Below are 15,965 nucleotides of genomic sequence, written 5' to 3'. Positions count from 1 at the left end.
CTCTCCTGCTTTTCTTGTTTGTTTTCTTGATTTTCAAACTTCTTCCTTAGAATTTTAAGCTATATATTTTCATCCTTACTTTGTAACTGTACACCAAAAGTGACCAAGTCAGGTCTCAGTTGATAAGAGGTTTATTTTGCCAAGGTTGAGGACACACCCAGGAAAAAGAAACACAAGTCACGGTAGAATCTGTGTCCTGTGCTTCTTCCAAAGAGGGTTTTGAGAACTTCAATATTTAAATAGCAAATGGTGAGCAGAAAAAGAAAGAAGAAAGAAAAAAAAATGAGAGCGAGTAGGCAAGGAGGCAAGTGGTCATATTCTTTTGAGGCTCGGATTAGTACTCAGTGAATCTACATTTTATATGTGAAAAGAAAGGAACGGGGAAATAGCCAATTCTGCATTCACATCCTACTCAGTAGATCTACATTTTATATGAGATAAAGAAAGCATGTGAAGGTCTGGGAACAAAAGGCAGGCATTTTTTGCGTGACTCAGCTCCCAAGCTTAACTTTCCCTTTAGCATAGTGAGTTTGGGGTCCTGTGATTTGATTTCCCTCTCACATAATTGTTAGCACTTAGGGAATGTATCTGAGTCAGGCAGCACCAAAGTATGTGAGTGGTGGTGAATCTGTATGGGTCTGCACCAACCTCATTCAATTCTTGCCTCCTCAAAAGAAAGAATTCCACTGAGAGGCATAAGGCAGAGTGAGAGACCAAGGCAAGTTTTAGAGAAGGACTGAAAGTTTATTAAAAAGTTCTAGAGCAGGAACAAAGGTAAAGTACACTTAGAAGAGGGCCCAGTGGGCAACGTGAAAGATCAAGGGCACAGTTTGAGCTTTGACTTAGGGTTTTATATGTTGACATACTTCTGGGGTCTTGTGTTGCTTCTCCCCTGGTTCTTCTATTGGGGTGGGCTGTCTGCATGCACAGTGGCCTGCCAGTGCTTGAGAGGTGCTGCATGTGTAGTGTGTTTGCTGGAGTTGTATGCGTGCTCCCTTGAGGCGTTTTTTAAAAAAATGCCAGCGTTTTGTCTGTTAGTGCTCATGCTTGAGCCCACTCACCCAACTCCTGAGATCTTATTAGGAAGTTGCTGATCACCAGTTTCAGGTCTTTTCTGTCTGTTGGGACAGTGCTGTTCCCTGTGCTGGCTGCAACCAATTATTGTTTTGGAGAGACAGCTTAATAATCGCCTGACCATCACCTCATGGTCTCCTGACGTTCCTGGTGGGGGGCGGGGAGGAGGGCGGTCTTCTGCCCTGCTCATGTCAGCTTACCTACTGTAACATAATGAATTCATCTAAGGCTATGCATCTTTCTCTTGATACAGGATTACCTGCACATTGCTGGATGGCAAAACGAAAGCCTCTCCAAAAGTCTGACTCTGCTTGGAGGCCCTTTACGCTCATATGGGGAGACAATAGCATTAGTGGTTGGAAGAAGGCTTGCTACACTTTGGAAATAGCAGTCATTCTCTCCAACCTGGATTCTACCTGTGCACGGTTTGGTAGCTCCATGTTCAGTTTCTGGATTTAGACTGCCCAGACTGACGTCTTGGCTTTGGCACCTACTAACAGAATAAACTACCGGAGGGACAGGGGTACTGGAAACAGTTCTGGATAAACTACTGGAGGGACAGGGGTACTGGAAACAGTCGTCCCTCCCTCCTGCAAACTGGCAGGGTTGCCCCCTTACTCGGATGAAGCCACCACCGTTCAGGGCAGGGCATCCTGGGAGGTGGACTTCTCCAGAGCCCCCGGCAGGAAGTGAGGCTTTCCACTGTACTAACCCACTCTAGGACTTTAGACAAAGAGAGAGGAGGTCAGGATCTGCGTGTTTCACTGCTTTCCTTTCTTTCCTTCACTTTCTTCTTCCTTCTATTCCAGAGACCAGAGTACATACTTTTTTTTTTCATTTTACTGAGATCTGCTTACATCAGGCACCCTCCCTCCTCAAACCAAGCCTTTTGTATTGGCCAAGATATGAGGAATCAAAATGATTCACAGCTAGGAAAAACAAATCAGGAAATATTTAAAAACCACCGTACTCATGAACACAAACACAGAGTACCATTTCTCTGAAAAATACTTACCACTTTTTGAATTCAGAGATATCATCAATTGTGAAATGCATCACCAGCTTTATTTCAGCTTCTTAGGGAAAAATTCTATTACATTAGCTGAATAACTAATGAACTAATTAACAGTGACACAAATGTATAGTTATAAACCACTTTTGTTTCTCAATCAAGGTTTAAGTCTATGATTTTTAAATTTTCGTTAATAGCGCAAAGTTTCTTTGGAAAAATTTTGGCCATAGCAAGTAATTATGTAGTAAACCATAAAGATAATAAGTTTTTTACAATCCAGGTTGTTGAACTCAAAAATTTAGTACATTTAGGCTTACCAGTATAACGTAAGTTGTATCAAATAATATTAGGTTACTGTCTGTATTTTTTCTTTGATTAAAAGGTTTCTTTTGCTTTCTTTGCTAAAGTGAAAGATCTCTAATGGTTAGCTAAATAGTTTCTATTGCAAAGCAGTCACTCTCGACAAATCTAAGTTCATTTCCTAAGTGATTCACCTCCATGCATGATTAGGTCACTCTAACACTTGGGGGCACTGAAATGTGTCTGCTAAATTTGGAAATACCCAGCGATGACCAAAATAAAGATAAAAGCAGGAACTGACCATCTACTAGAAAGGCTGACGTGGGAGGACTGCATGAGCCCGGGGGGTTGAGGCTGCAGTGAGCTGAGATAGCACCTCTGCACTCCAGCCTGGACAACAGAGTGAGACCCTGTCTCAAAAAAAAAAAAAAAGTCATAATTCCAAAAGGTAGTTTTTGAAAACTACTAATTATAAATTTTTGGCAAGACCGATAAAGACAATAGAGAAGGCACAGTTTACTGACATTGGGAAGGAAAGAGGAACATTAACACAGAATCCACAGGGATCAAAAAGGTGATAAGAAAACATAATGAAATCCCAGCAATTTGGAAGGCCGAGGTGGGCTGATCACATGAGGCCAGAAGTTTAAGACCAGCCTGGCCAACACGGTGAAACCTCATCTCTACTAAACATAAAAAAAATTAGCTGGATGTGGTGGCATATGCCTGTAATCCCAGCTACTTGGGAGGCTGAGGCAGGAGAATCACTTGAACCCAGGAGGCAGAGGTTGCAGTAAGCCAAAATCATGCCACTGCACTCCAGCTCAGGCAACAGAGTGAGACTCCGTCTCAAAAGAAAAAAATAAAAAAAGTAAAAGACAGGAAAATTACAGACTAGTAACTGTCATGAACATAGATGGAAAAATTCCTAACAAAAATATTACAAAATCAAATGCAGAAATATAGAAAAAGGATAGTTCATCATAACCAAGTGATTTTTATCCCAGGAATGTGAAGTTGGTTTAACATTTGAAAATCAATCAATATGATTCATCATCTTAACAGAATAAAGGAGAGAAACCATATGACCATGTCGATACATAAAGAGAAAGCATTAAATATTTTTCTATTTATGACAATATCTCTCAACTAATTAGACCTAGAAGGAAGCTTTTTCAGTCCGATTATTGGAATCTACAAAAACTACAGGTAACATAATTAATGGTTCAGGATTGAATGTTTTTTCCCTAAATTCAGAAACAAGGCAAAGTTATCCACTCTCACTATTTCTATTTAATATGGTACTGGAAGTCCTAGCTAGTAAGGCATACAAATAAAACAAAAGTCATATAGAAGAAAGAAATAGTTAAACTAGTTTTATTCTTAGATGGCATGATTGTCTATGTTGGCAATTCTAAATGAATCTACAAGAACTCTGGAAGCTCACAGGATAAAAAGTCAATCTACAGAATTAATTTATTTCTGTATACTAGCAACCAACAGTTGGAAAATCAAATGTAAAAACCAGTACCATTTATAATACAATAAACAATTTAATATACTTACAAATAACATGTAAAACTCCATACTGAAAACAAAATACTGTGGAGAGAAACTAAAGAAGACCTGATCCATGAGTCTTTCTGTCCTTATGCCATAGCACAGTCTATTAATAATTTTATAATTTTACAATAAAATTTAAAATCAGATAACTGAAGTCCTCTAACTTTCTTCTTCTTTTTAAAGATTGTTTTGGCTATTCCAGCTTTTTATATTTCCTTTAAATATTAAAATCAATTTGTTAATTTCTACCAAAATGCTGTTTTTGAACAGGATAACATTGGTTCCATTAATCATTTTGGGAAGGATTCACATCTTAACAATATTGAGTTTTTCAATGTATTAACATTGTCTGTTTTTGAAATAATTTGTCTTCTTTAATTTATGTCTGCAACATTTTACTGTTTTTAGCGTAGAGGGTCCTTTTTTTTTTGTTCTTTTGTTCTGTATTGTACTTTCTTCTTCAAAAAAATCCTTCATATATTTACCTATTTGATCAATTCCTCTGAATATAACCAATCTCCCAGCACTCTTGCCATGCCTGCTCCCCCACATAGATAACTTCATTATGCTATTTGGGCTGTGACAGGCATGCTAGGGTTTTCCCCCAGATGAATATCCTCTTTTCCTTGCTTGGGCTTTGACTCTGCACTCCAGGCCTACCTTCTGCATAGATGCCTCTCACTCTGCTTTGGCTCTTACATTTCATGCCTGGGTTTGCAAACATGCGAATGTCTACCTCCCTGTGTTGGGTTCTGACTCCTAACACTGGGTAGTCTTCAGTCAACACACACACGAATGCTAGATCCTACCTGGACTCTGAGGACACTCCACTGAATGTGTTTAAGAGGGAATTGTTTTGGAAATGGAAGGGAAAGTATGTGGAAGATGATGAAAAGGATGAGCAAGATGGACTTTTAATTTTTTTAGGCCTGGGCATGGTGGCTCACACCTGTAATCTCAGCAATTTAGGAGGCTGAGGCAAGCAGATCGCTTGAACTCAGGAGTTTGAGACCAGCCTGGGCGACATGACAAAATGGTGTCTCTACCAAAAATACAAAAAATTAGCCAGGTGTGGTGGCTTGAACCTGTGTTCCCAGCTACTGGGAGGCTGAGGTGGGAGGATCCCTGGAGCCCAGCAGGTGGAGGTTGCAGTAAGCTGAGATCACACCACCGTACTCTAGCCTGGGCAAGAAAGTGAGACCCCCATCTCAAAAAAAAAAAAAAAAAAAAAAAACAAGAATCTTTTAGTATTACTGAAATTTTATTCTGTTTTTTCTTACTGTTTTTAAGCAAATACATTTTTATTTTTTAATTTTTGTGGGAGATGGACTTTTAAAAAAATGATGTAAGGATAACTAGATAGCTGTTTAGAAAGAGAAAAAAATTGTTATCTCTGCCAACTGTGTACTAGCATTAAGTTCCAAATAAATTAGTAATTTAAATTGGAAAAATAAAATATATAAATACTAGACAAAAACGTGAATGAATTTCTTTATACACCAGGAGCGTGGAATAGTTTCCTGCTTATTACTCAAAATCCAAAAGCAACTTTTACATGGCAAGTAAACTAAAAAGAAAAATGACCAATGGGAAAAAATAGTGCCACTTATATCACTTCATATATAAAGAGCTTCTAGAAATATAAATAAAAATTTTCAATAAACTTTTAGAAGAAAAAGGAAAAACTGCAAATAGCCCATAAGTGTGAGAAAAGATAACTTCACTTAGAGTAAGAGACATACAAGTTAAAATTTCATCAAGATATTTTTCACATATTAGATTGGCAAAAATGCAAAATTTGAAAGTAATATTGTTGGCCAGACTGAGATAAACCAACATTCTCATTCCCTATTGGTTGTAGCTAGCAAAATTACACATGCATTTACTTTTAACTCAGCTGTCCCACTTTTGGTAATTATTTTAAAAAACTAGCAAAAATATGAAAATATGTACGCCTTAGAATATTTATTGCAACACTATTTGTAATAGCAAAAGATTAAACCAGCCAAATGTGTAATAATAGAATAAGCCGTAGAAGATCTGCACGACGGAGGACTGTGCGGCATGAAGAAGATACCAAAGATCACCATCGGCACTAGAAAACGTGGCTAGGGTAGTTTCATAGATGGAAAAGGCATACCAGAGAGAAGTGTGTAAACTATGCTGCCTTCTGTCTGAGACAGGGGAAGGTGCAAAATACATCCATCCACATTTGTTTATATTCAAAAACCAATGGAAAAGACCAGGTGTGGTGGCTCACACCTTTAATTCCAGCACTCTGGGAGGCCGCAGCGGGTGGTTCAGTTGAGTCCAGGAGTTAGAGACCAGCCTGGGCAACATGGAGAAGCCCTGTCTCTACAAAAAATACAAAAATTAGCCAGGTACGGCGGCGAATGCCTGTATTCCCAGCTACCAGGGAGGCTGAGGTGGGAGGATCACCTGAGCCCGAGGGGTTAAGGCTGCAGTGAGCTGTGATTGCGCCACTGCACTCCAGTCTGGGTGACAGCGTGAGACCCTGTCTCAAAATAAGAAACAACAACAACAATAAAATGATAAAGCTAACATGAATGATTATCTTTAGGGAGAAGGAGAACACAGAGTGGAAATGATAAATGTGAAAGGTAGACTTCTTAGCATACATCTTATGTAGTAGATTTGGCACTGGAAAAATGTACATTCTTTACATAATTATAAACAAAATTAAATCTAAATAATAAAAGTCAAAATGACATGAAAGAACCTGCCTCTGTATTGAGTTGGTTGTTTTAACAAAGAGAATAATTATTTCAAGTGATTTTAAAACACAATTATTTGATAGTATACTCCTTCTAGAATATATCCTAAAGACAAAAAGAACAAAGTAATCTTAAACAGTTTTCAGTAATCATAGTGTTTATAATATTATTAAAATTGTTATTCTAAACCAACGTGGGTAAGTAGGTGTGTGTATGCCTACATACACATATTAGAACATAGAAAACCAGTAATGATGTTAATTGTATTAATGCTGTTAGGGTTCAGTATTTTCAGTGTAAGAGGGAAGAGATACAAATATAAAATCAAAGATTCTACATCAAAACCTGTCTTAAATTTGAATGATAGTGTATATTTTATAAATATCAAATGCATTTTCTCTTTAAAAACGTAAATGTTTTTGGCTGGGTGCAGTGGCTCATGCCTGTAATCCCAGCACTTTGGGAGGCCAAGGCAGGTGCATCAGCTGAGGTTGGGAGTTCAAGACCGGCCTGACCAACATGGAGAAACCCCATCTCTACTAAAAATACAAAATTAGCTGGGCGTAGTGGTGCATGCCTGTAATCCCAGCTACTTGGGAGGCCGAGATGGAGAATCGCGTGAACCTGAGGGGGAAGGTTGCAGTGAGCCGAGATTGTGCCGTTGCACTCCAGCCTGGGCAACAAGAGCAAAACTCTGTCTCATAGAACAGTAACAAAAACAAAACAAAACCTTACATATTTTCTAAGTTTTTCCACTGAAAAGTTCTAGAAAAACTACTGACTCAGAACAGATGACCATCCCAAGTGTCTGGACTGTAGTCTCTAAATCCCAACTTTAATGAAAGCAGGGATCTTTGGAGAAATGGCTGATTCCAGGTCTGTGGCAGCAAATGTACAAAAGAAGCCTGAAACCTCAATCCTGAAAGTAAGGAAAGAATTGAAAATCACATTGAAGTCATATCAAAAGGACTCAAGAACCAACTTAAATTGGCTCCCATTTGTCTCAAAAAATGGGATAACTGAACCACCAATAACAACTATAATGAATTGAAACATATCAAATATATTTAAATCAGGTTGAGATAAAGAGGGCAGAACAAAAAAATCTCTAGGAAACCAGTATTTATATTGTGCGTTTGAATGAATGCATGCCTGAATGCATGAATACTGTGCTAAGTGCTTTATATATGTATATATATTACATCTATATGTACAGTATATATGCTGTAGTATATATATTATATTTACATATAACACAGACACAAGGTTTAAAAAAAATCTTTCCAACAGTCCTGTGAGGTCATTATCATTGCTATTATTTATTTATTTATTTCTTTGAGGCGGAGTCTCGCTCTGTCGCCCAGGCTGGAGTGCAGTGGCCGGATCTCAGCTCGCTGCAAGCTCCGCCTCCCGGGTTTACGCCATTCTCCTGCCTCAGCCTCCCGAGTAGCTGGGACTACAGGTGCCCACCACCTCGCCCGGCTAGTTTTTTGTATTTTTTTAGTAGAGACGGGGTTTCACTGTGTTAGCCAGGATGGTCCCGATCTCTTGATCTTGTGATCCGCCCGTCTCGGCCTCCCAAAGTGCTGGGATTACAGGCTTGAGCCACCGCCCCCGGCCGCTATTAATTTTTTAAATCATCATATTGATCAAGAAAGGTAAGGAGCTCAGATCACCTAGTGAAGTCTGTGCTATTTTTACTAAAGCACATAGGAACAGGGATGATGTAAACGTCCTCAGCTGTTTTGTCCTCCTCATTCATATTGGCCATTAGAGTTCAGTATAGGAGACCGGCCTTGCTTTGTCCCCCGTGACAGCCCATGTTACCCACTGTCATGGTAATAAGAATGAATCATGGTTCTCCTCTGCCAAGGCCAGTCAGGGAGCAGGTCTTTGTGTTCTCACAGCATATATAGGTTCAGAAGGAAGCTGAATTTTCTCTAGATTCTGCTTTGCAAAGCACTTCTCTTTTCTCCTTGGGGTCTCACATGGATGTGTAGCACAAATTCTGCTTATGTAAGTCTTTTATCATGGATTTTTATTAGATTTCCACATCTTTGGAGAATTTTTGACGTTAGAAGCTGAAAAACAAGCTTATTTTAAAACCGAAGTTAAACTGCCCATTATCTCCACCAAAGTGTCCTTTATGAAAACACCACCCACCCCCCCCAACACCCCCCACACACACCCCTAGAGAAAAAACTAACTGCCAACAGACCATCATGGTCGCTTGATATATTACAACAGAGGCACTATTTCCACCAAGCATCGGCTTCCTTGTCTCCCTAAAGACCAGCAGAGGAGAAAAGCCAGGGTTAAGTCACAAAAGCTTGATGGGCAGTGGAATAACAAAGGCTATAGCCTTTTCAGGTAAGGAGCATTCCAGAGAAACAGCATAACTCAGACCCAGGAGCTATAATTTTGACTTTACCCCTGACTGTCTACAGACCTTGCAGGCCACTGAATTATTTGTAATTCAGTTGTCTCATCTAAAAGTTTTAAAACAGAAAAAGATATTTCTCGTTTTTCCTATGCATTATTATACTTCTACGAATGAAGACATTATTTTTCAAATGATTGCATTTGGAAGATCAATGAAAGATCCCAAGGATTTGGTGGTCATAAAACTGTTCAGTATTTGTCCTTTCTGAATCTTACATATAAAATAATACCTAGCTCAAATGAGATCATGTATTTGAAATACATAACATGTAATCAAAGAGTAAACACATTGACACTCAGTAAATCTTTCCTTTATAACCGTTAATAAGACAGAGCATGATGTAATAATTTGTTAACAACACATGATTTAGAGACAGACAAACCTGGGTTGAAATGCTGCCCATATTTGACCTTGGAACAATAATAAACCTCACTATTTAAACATTTTAAAAATAAGGAAAATAGTTCTATTGAGTAAATTAGGCATAGCACCAGATGCAATGGCCGATGCAAAGTAAGTACTCAAGAAATAGTGGCTTCTATCTACCTAAATAAATACCCATTCACCTATGGGTCCTGTGTTTATAGCTTACATTGTAGCTTACATGTTTTGTAATACTTGCTGCTCTAAGACCAAATAACTGAAAATATTGACCCACTGAGTTCATGGAGCTTCATCCGATGTTTCTTTTCCAAAGAAATTTTGCTATTACCTTTTTCCAAAGTAACTTTGGTAGAGTGCTTGCTGTTAGTAATATTTGTGGGTAATTATTAACATTTTCATATTTGCCTGTTTGCACTACTATCTTAGCTCTTTGCTATATAACTGTTTTATTTTTTACTTGTAATAATTTGGCTTGGCATCTTTGGAGTTAATTGCGTTGCTATTACTATTACTGATACTACCATTGAGAAAAAACACTTGGGTTTTTGGTGTCCTAACTGCCTGAAATCAATTTATAAAGCTAGGACCAAGCCCTGTCATAAGCACAAAATAACTGTTACTGTTCTCTTTCCCCTCTAACATAATTTGGTTGTTAAGGAAAGATATGTAGTGTGATTTAAGCCTATGGGTTATTATCGGAATATAGGAGGAGTCTTACTCCAGTCAGTGTAACAGCCTGTCACAGTTGCTTGGTTATATTTGAAGTCTACTTAAATGGATACATATTGCTGTACTGCATCATGTGCTTGATTTAAAAACATTTCCATAGCAGGCTTTCTGTATGGACCTACTCATTTTCTTTCCTTAACTTCATTAATCAACCCTTTTTCCTGATTTTCCTTAGCTAGAATTTAATTTCTATGTTATTTTATATTTTGTAAGCTATATTAAATTCTAGTTGGAACAAAAAAGCTATCTTTCCTAAAGATACCTGATTTTTGCATCCTGAAATTTCCATAAACACTTTGCAGAGCTTATCACGTGAAAAAATTCTTACATCCTAATGCTGTGGCATGAGTGATAAATATAATAATACATTAATTTTGATATTAAGATGGAATTCATCTCCTATTTAGCAGAGCTGTGAAGAGAAAACAAAACAAAGCACTGCCCAACAATAGCAAGACAATTAGAACACGGGCTTTGACTCCAGTGAATGTGAAACCCAGGGACAACCACAGTCAACTAAGTTTTTTAATAATTCGTATCAACTGCATCTGAAAGTATAGCATGTTTTTTTAAATAATGTTTTTGTTGTCGGCTCAGCACAGCATTTTCCCTCTGGGCTGTCTAATTCTGCACACACACACTAAATCAGATGTTAAAATGGTATTTGATAAAATGAGTTTCAAATTAGATAATTTCAGGATCAGAAATGAAGTTAATACGTTGTGTAAAGAAATCAATAATTAAAAGGAAGGTAATAAATTTAAAAAGATGAATTTTGCGATAGAGCTAAAGCTCACACCTGAAGTATAAGATGTGAGGCTAAAAGTCAAATATATCATTACTTATTTATTTATTTAAATGATTGGATGAGCATCAGCAGATTTAGTCCCTTTGCTTTAGCATCTTGAGAAATAACTCATATTTACAAGACAATGAAGACTTATCCAATCTGTTTCTTTCTTGTTAACTATTGTAGACCCTGAAGATGTGAGGTAAAAAAATTGCTTAAAAATTTAGACCTCCATTTATTGAATCCTTTAAGTTAACGACATAATAGGCTTAAATATCTATTCTGAAATAAATGGCTTTCTGATTTTTTATTAAGAATCCTGAGTACTTGTGCTGTTCTTCCCCGCTAAGTCATGCCAAAAACTTTAATTCAGGGAAGGAGGTGTTAGTAGATATAGCAAGACTTCCAGCTTTACAATAAAACAATTAAATGAGAATTTCTGGGAAGTCGCCAAGTGCAATCAAGAAAGATGTTGCCTTTTATGCAGAACACTCACTGAAGAATAATTTTACATCTTTGTCAAGGCGCAGATTCTCATTATTTATTTAGATTTATTTGGCAGTTATTCTCTGAAGAGCTCATTAGAGTACATTATTCCAATACCATGTTAATTTCTGACTCTTATTTATCCTCATGTTTCTTTTCACATTTTTGCAGATTTCTCCCACCACCTATCTCTTGAATCTAGTCACATCTGTCCACCTCCAATGCAAGCCCAGTCCAGCCACTTAGCATCTTTCACTCACATGAGTGGGATTGCCTGGAAACTGGGCTCAGCACCTCCACTCTGGCTGCCTGCATCCGTTCTCTGCAGCACAGTTCCCATAGTGCTTTTGGTTTTAACAGCTTTACTGAGATACAATTCATATACCATAAAATTCAATAGTTTTTAGTATATTTACAGAGGAATGCAGCCATCACCACAAGCTAATTTTAAAACATTTTTATTATACCCCAAAAGAAATTTTTGATGAACTCAAATGTATCTATTTTCTTTGTCTCTTGTGCCTTTGGTGTTATATCTAAAAAGGTTTTCCCTAACCTAAGCTTCTGAAGAATTAAAAAAAAATTTTTTTCACATAATGTGATACTCATGATTTTAGATTTTTACAAGTGGATTTTAGCATATTCACAATATTGTGCCGCTATTATCCTTATCTAATTCCAGAATATTTCCATCACTCCAAAAAGAAGCCTCATATTGATTCACAGTCAGTCCTAATTACCTCTTCTTTCAACCACTGGCAATCACTAATCCACCAGGGTTTTACTTATACTGGACATTTCATATAAATGGAATCATATATGTGACCTTTTGTGTCTAGTTCTTTTCATTTACCACAATGTTTAGAAGTCTCATCCATGTTGTAGAGTGTTATCAGTACTTCACTCCTTTTTATGGCTATTGTATGGATAGTTCAGATTTTGTTTAATCCATTTATCAGTTGATGGATATGTGGGTTATATCCAGTTTTTTGCTATTAGGAATAATGCTGCTATATACATTAATGGGGACACATGTTTGTGTGAAAACATGGTTTTTAGTTCTCTTGGATATATACCTAGGAGAGGCATTTCTGGATTGTATGGACACTTGACGTTTAAATTTTGAGGAGCTGCTGAAGGGGTTTCCATAGTGGCTGCAACATTTTACATTCCCATCAGCAATGTATGAAGGTTCCAATTTCTCCACATCCTTGCTAGTACTTATATCCTTCCTTCTTTTTATCTTCTTTCCTTTTTTGATTATGGCCAATCTAGTGGGTGTGAGATATCTCATTGTGGTTTTAACGTATATTTCTTTAATTAATGATATTGAACATCTTTTCATGTGTTACTGGCCATTTTCTTTGGAGAAATTATATTCAAACTCTGCCTATTTTTAATTGGGTTGTCTATTTATTATTGAGTCATACAACTCTTTATATATTTTGGATAGCAAGTCCTTATCAGATCCAATTCTGTGGGTTGTCTTTTCACTTTCTTGATAGTGTCTTTTGACACACACACGTTTTTGACTTTGATAAAGTCCAGTTTATCTTTGTGTGTGTGTTTTGGTGTCATATTTAAGAAACTGTTGCCTAATCCAAGGTCCTTATGCTTCCTTCTACAAGTTTAATAGTTTTAGCTCCTACATTTTGGTCTTTGTTTCATTCTGAGTTGATTTTTTTTGCATATGGTATGAGGTAGGGGTCCACATTCCTTCTGTTGCATGTGTATATCTAATTGTCTCGATAACATGTTTTGCAAAGACTGTTGTATTCCCACTGCATGGTCTTCACACACTTTTCAAAAATCAATTGACAATAAGAGTAAGAGTTTAATTCTAGATTCTCAATTCTGAATTCATTGGTCTATATATCTATCCTTATGCCAGTACCATATTGTCTAGCTTTATAGTGAGTTTTGAAATTAGAAAAATTGAGTCCTACAGCTTTCTCCTTTTCAAGGTTGTTTTGACTATTCTAGATCACTTGCATTTCCATATAAATTTTAGAATGAGCTCTTCAATTTCCATAATAAAGACAGTTGGAATTTTGATAAAGGTTTTGTTGAATTGGTGAGTCAGTTTGGGAGTATTGGCATCTTAAGTCTCTGATCAACGAGCAAATTAAATGTTTTTCCATTTATTTAGGTTTTTCTACTTTATTTCAATGATGCTTTATAGTTTTCTAATTTTGTAATTTGCAGTGATGTTTTATACTGCAAAACCTTGCAGTGCAAGGTTTGCATTTCTTTTGTTGAAGTTATTGTTAAGTATTTTATTCTTTTTGATGCTATTATAAATGGAATTTTTTCTTCATATTTTTAATTGCCATTATTGCACCAACACAGTATATGTTTTATATACATATGTCTTAAAGATTTCCCATTTTTCAGGAATTCAGATACATTATATATTATCATCTTGAGAATACAAAGAACACAACATGGAGGAAGATTGAGAAAATAGGTTGCCAATATTTAGTCACTAATGATTCTACAGACTTTCCTTTTAGTGTTTTCTATTGGAATTTTAATATGTCTTGCCATGGCTCTTCAAGAATAGAGCTTCCTGGAAAATGAGGCAATGAAAAGAAAATGGACCCAAAGTCAGAAAAAGTTAAGAAGGAAATCCAGGAAAGTAATATATTTTGAAACTAAACGTAAGGACTCCCTTCTGCCAGAATGTACATTCCAGATAGGTGCAAAAGGGAAGCAAGTGTATCTTCCCATTTAATCCTCAAAATTGCTCATTTAGAAACAAAATAGAAAGTACCCATTCATCTAAGAAGCAGAACTTTTTTCACAGCATTGTAAAAGGAATGGCAGGGAAGAGGGAAAAGAGAGTGACGGGAGAACAACTTGCTTTTAAGATACCCTGGGTGACAGGTATCAAAGCCTCGGGCAAAACCTGTCATGGCAAAGCTGTGATTCTCCAACTTCTTTCACAAATGACAATATAAACAATAGCAGCTTTCTATTAAAGAACTACATGAACTCAAAAGAAATGTTTATGGAAAGGGGCCAGATACCCAGACAGCAAGGCAGTATGGGGACTGAACAAGAGTTAAGTGCTTTCAATCTCTCTGCTCTACAGATCAGGTTAAAAACTCTATACCCTTCAACTTTAGGTCAAATAACAGGGCAAATACCAATTAATGCCATGCTTCAAATGCAGTAACTAGATGGAGCTGCAAGAAATTAAACACTACTATAGAATATCATTTGGAAAGCACAGCCTCTTGAACCTCCTTCATCACAGAGACACCCATTGGTCAAAGATGTTTCACAATTCAAATTCAACAAACTGAAAAGAATAGTGGATGTGCCACCAAGGCAACCCTTTTTTTTCATAGAAAGAGACATGTAAACACACCAAAGGGTGATGGAGCTGCACCCAGCACTGAATGTTCACTGAGTACGATAAGCCTGAAGAAGGCTATACAGCAGAGACCCAGGAAATAGGTCTTTCTCCATATCTACCGCTATCAAAATTCTGAATTTGTAAACACTGAGGTCAACCTGTCCATTTTTAGTCCTGGGTTAGTGGAGAAGGAAGTTGCAAGGTTTTTGACTTCCCTGGAATTGCTAAATGGGGCTTCACAAAGAGGCACACAAGGGTCAGGAGATGTCACTTCTCAGAGGGCACAGTCTTGGGCATGTACACAGTTTCTCTGACCTTCCTTCCCAGAGATGACTATACATGGTCCAGTTCTCTTGGACTATCTCTTTCCCTGAACACCCAATTAAGCTACAGGCTGATATCACACCTAACTGGTAGGGTCCTCTAATTGCTGGCTGATTACTATATTGTTTCTGACAACACCTTGGGCCATACATTGCTCCAGTCTTATCCAATTAAAGTTGGATTCCTTTGCAAGAGTAGTCTTTACACCTTGCTTTATGCAAGGAGAACTCTTCTTGGCTACCTTTTTCCCTGGTTCTCTATATTTTTGTCAGGTTTGTCGAAGATCAGGTAGTTGTAGGTGTGTGGTTTTATTTCTAGGTACTCTCTTCTGGCAAGCTGAGAGGCAAATCATGAATGAACTCTCATTCACAATTGCCATAAAAGGCCATAAAAGGGAATAAAATGCCTAGGAATACAGCTAACGAGGGAAGTAAAGGCCCTTTTCAAGGAGAACTACAAACCGCTGCTCAAAGAAGTCAGAGATGACATAATCAAATGGAAAAACCTTCCATGCTAACAGGAAGAATCAATATCATGAAAATGGCCATACTACTGCAAGCAAATTATAGATTCAGTGCTACTCCCATTAAACTATCACTGAAGTTCTTCACAGAATTTTAAAAAACCTATGTAAAATTGATATGGAACCAAAATAGAGCCTAAATAGCCAAGACAATCCTAAACAAAAAGAACAAAGCTGGAGGCATCACACTACCCAACTTCAAACTACACTACAAGGCAGCCGTAACCTAAACAACATGGTA

The sequence above is a fragment of the Macaca mulatta genome, chromosome 3, assembly GCF_049350105.2.
Source record: "Macaca mulatta isolate MMU2019108-1 chromosome 3, T2T-MMU8v2.0, whole genome shotgun sequence".
Classification (NCBI taxonomy): Eukaryota; Metazoa; Chordata; class Mammalia; order Primates; family Cercopithecidae; genus Macaca; species Macaca mulatta.
The sequence above is the reverse complement of the archived record's forward strand: the minus strand, read 5'-3'. Positions refer to the sequence as shown.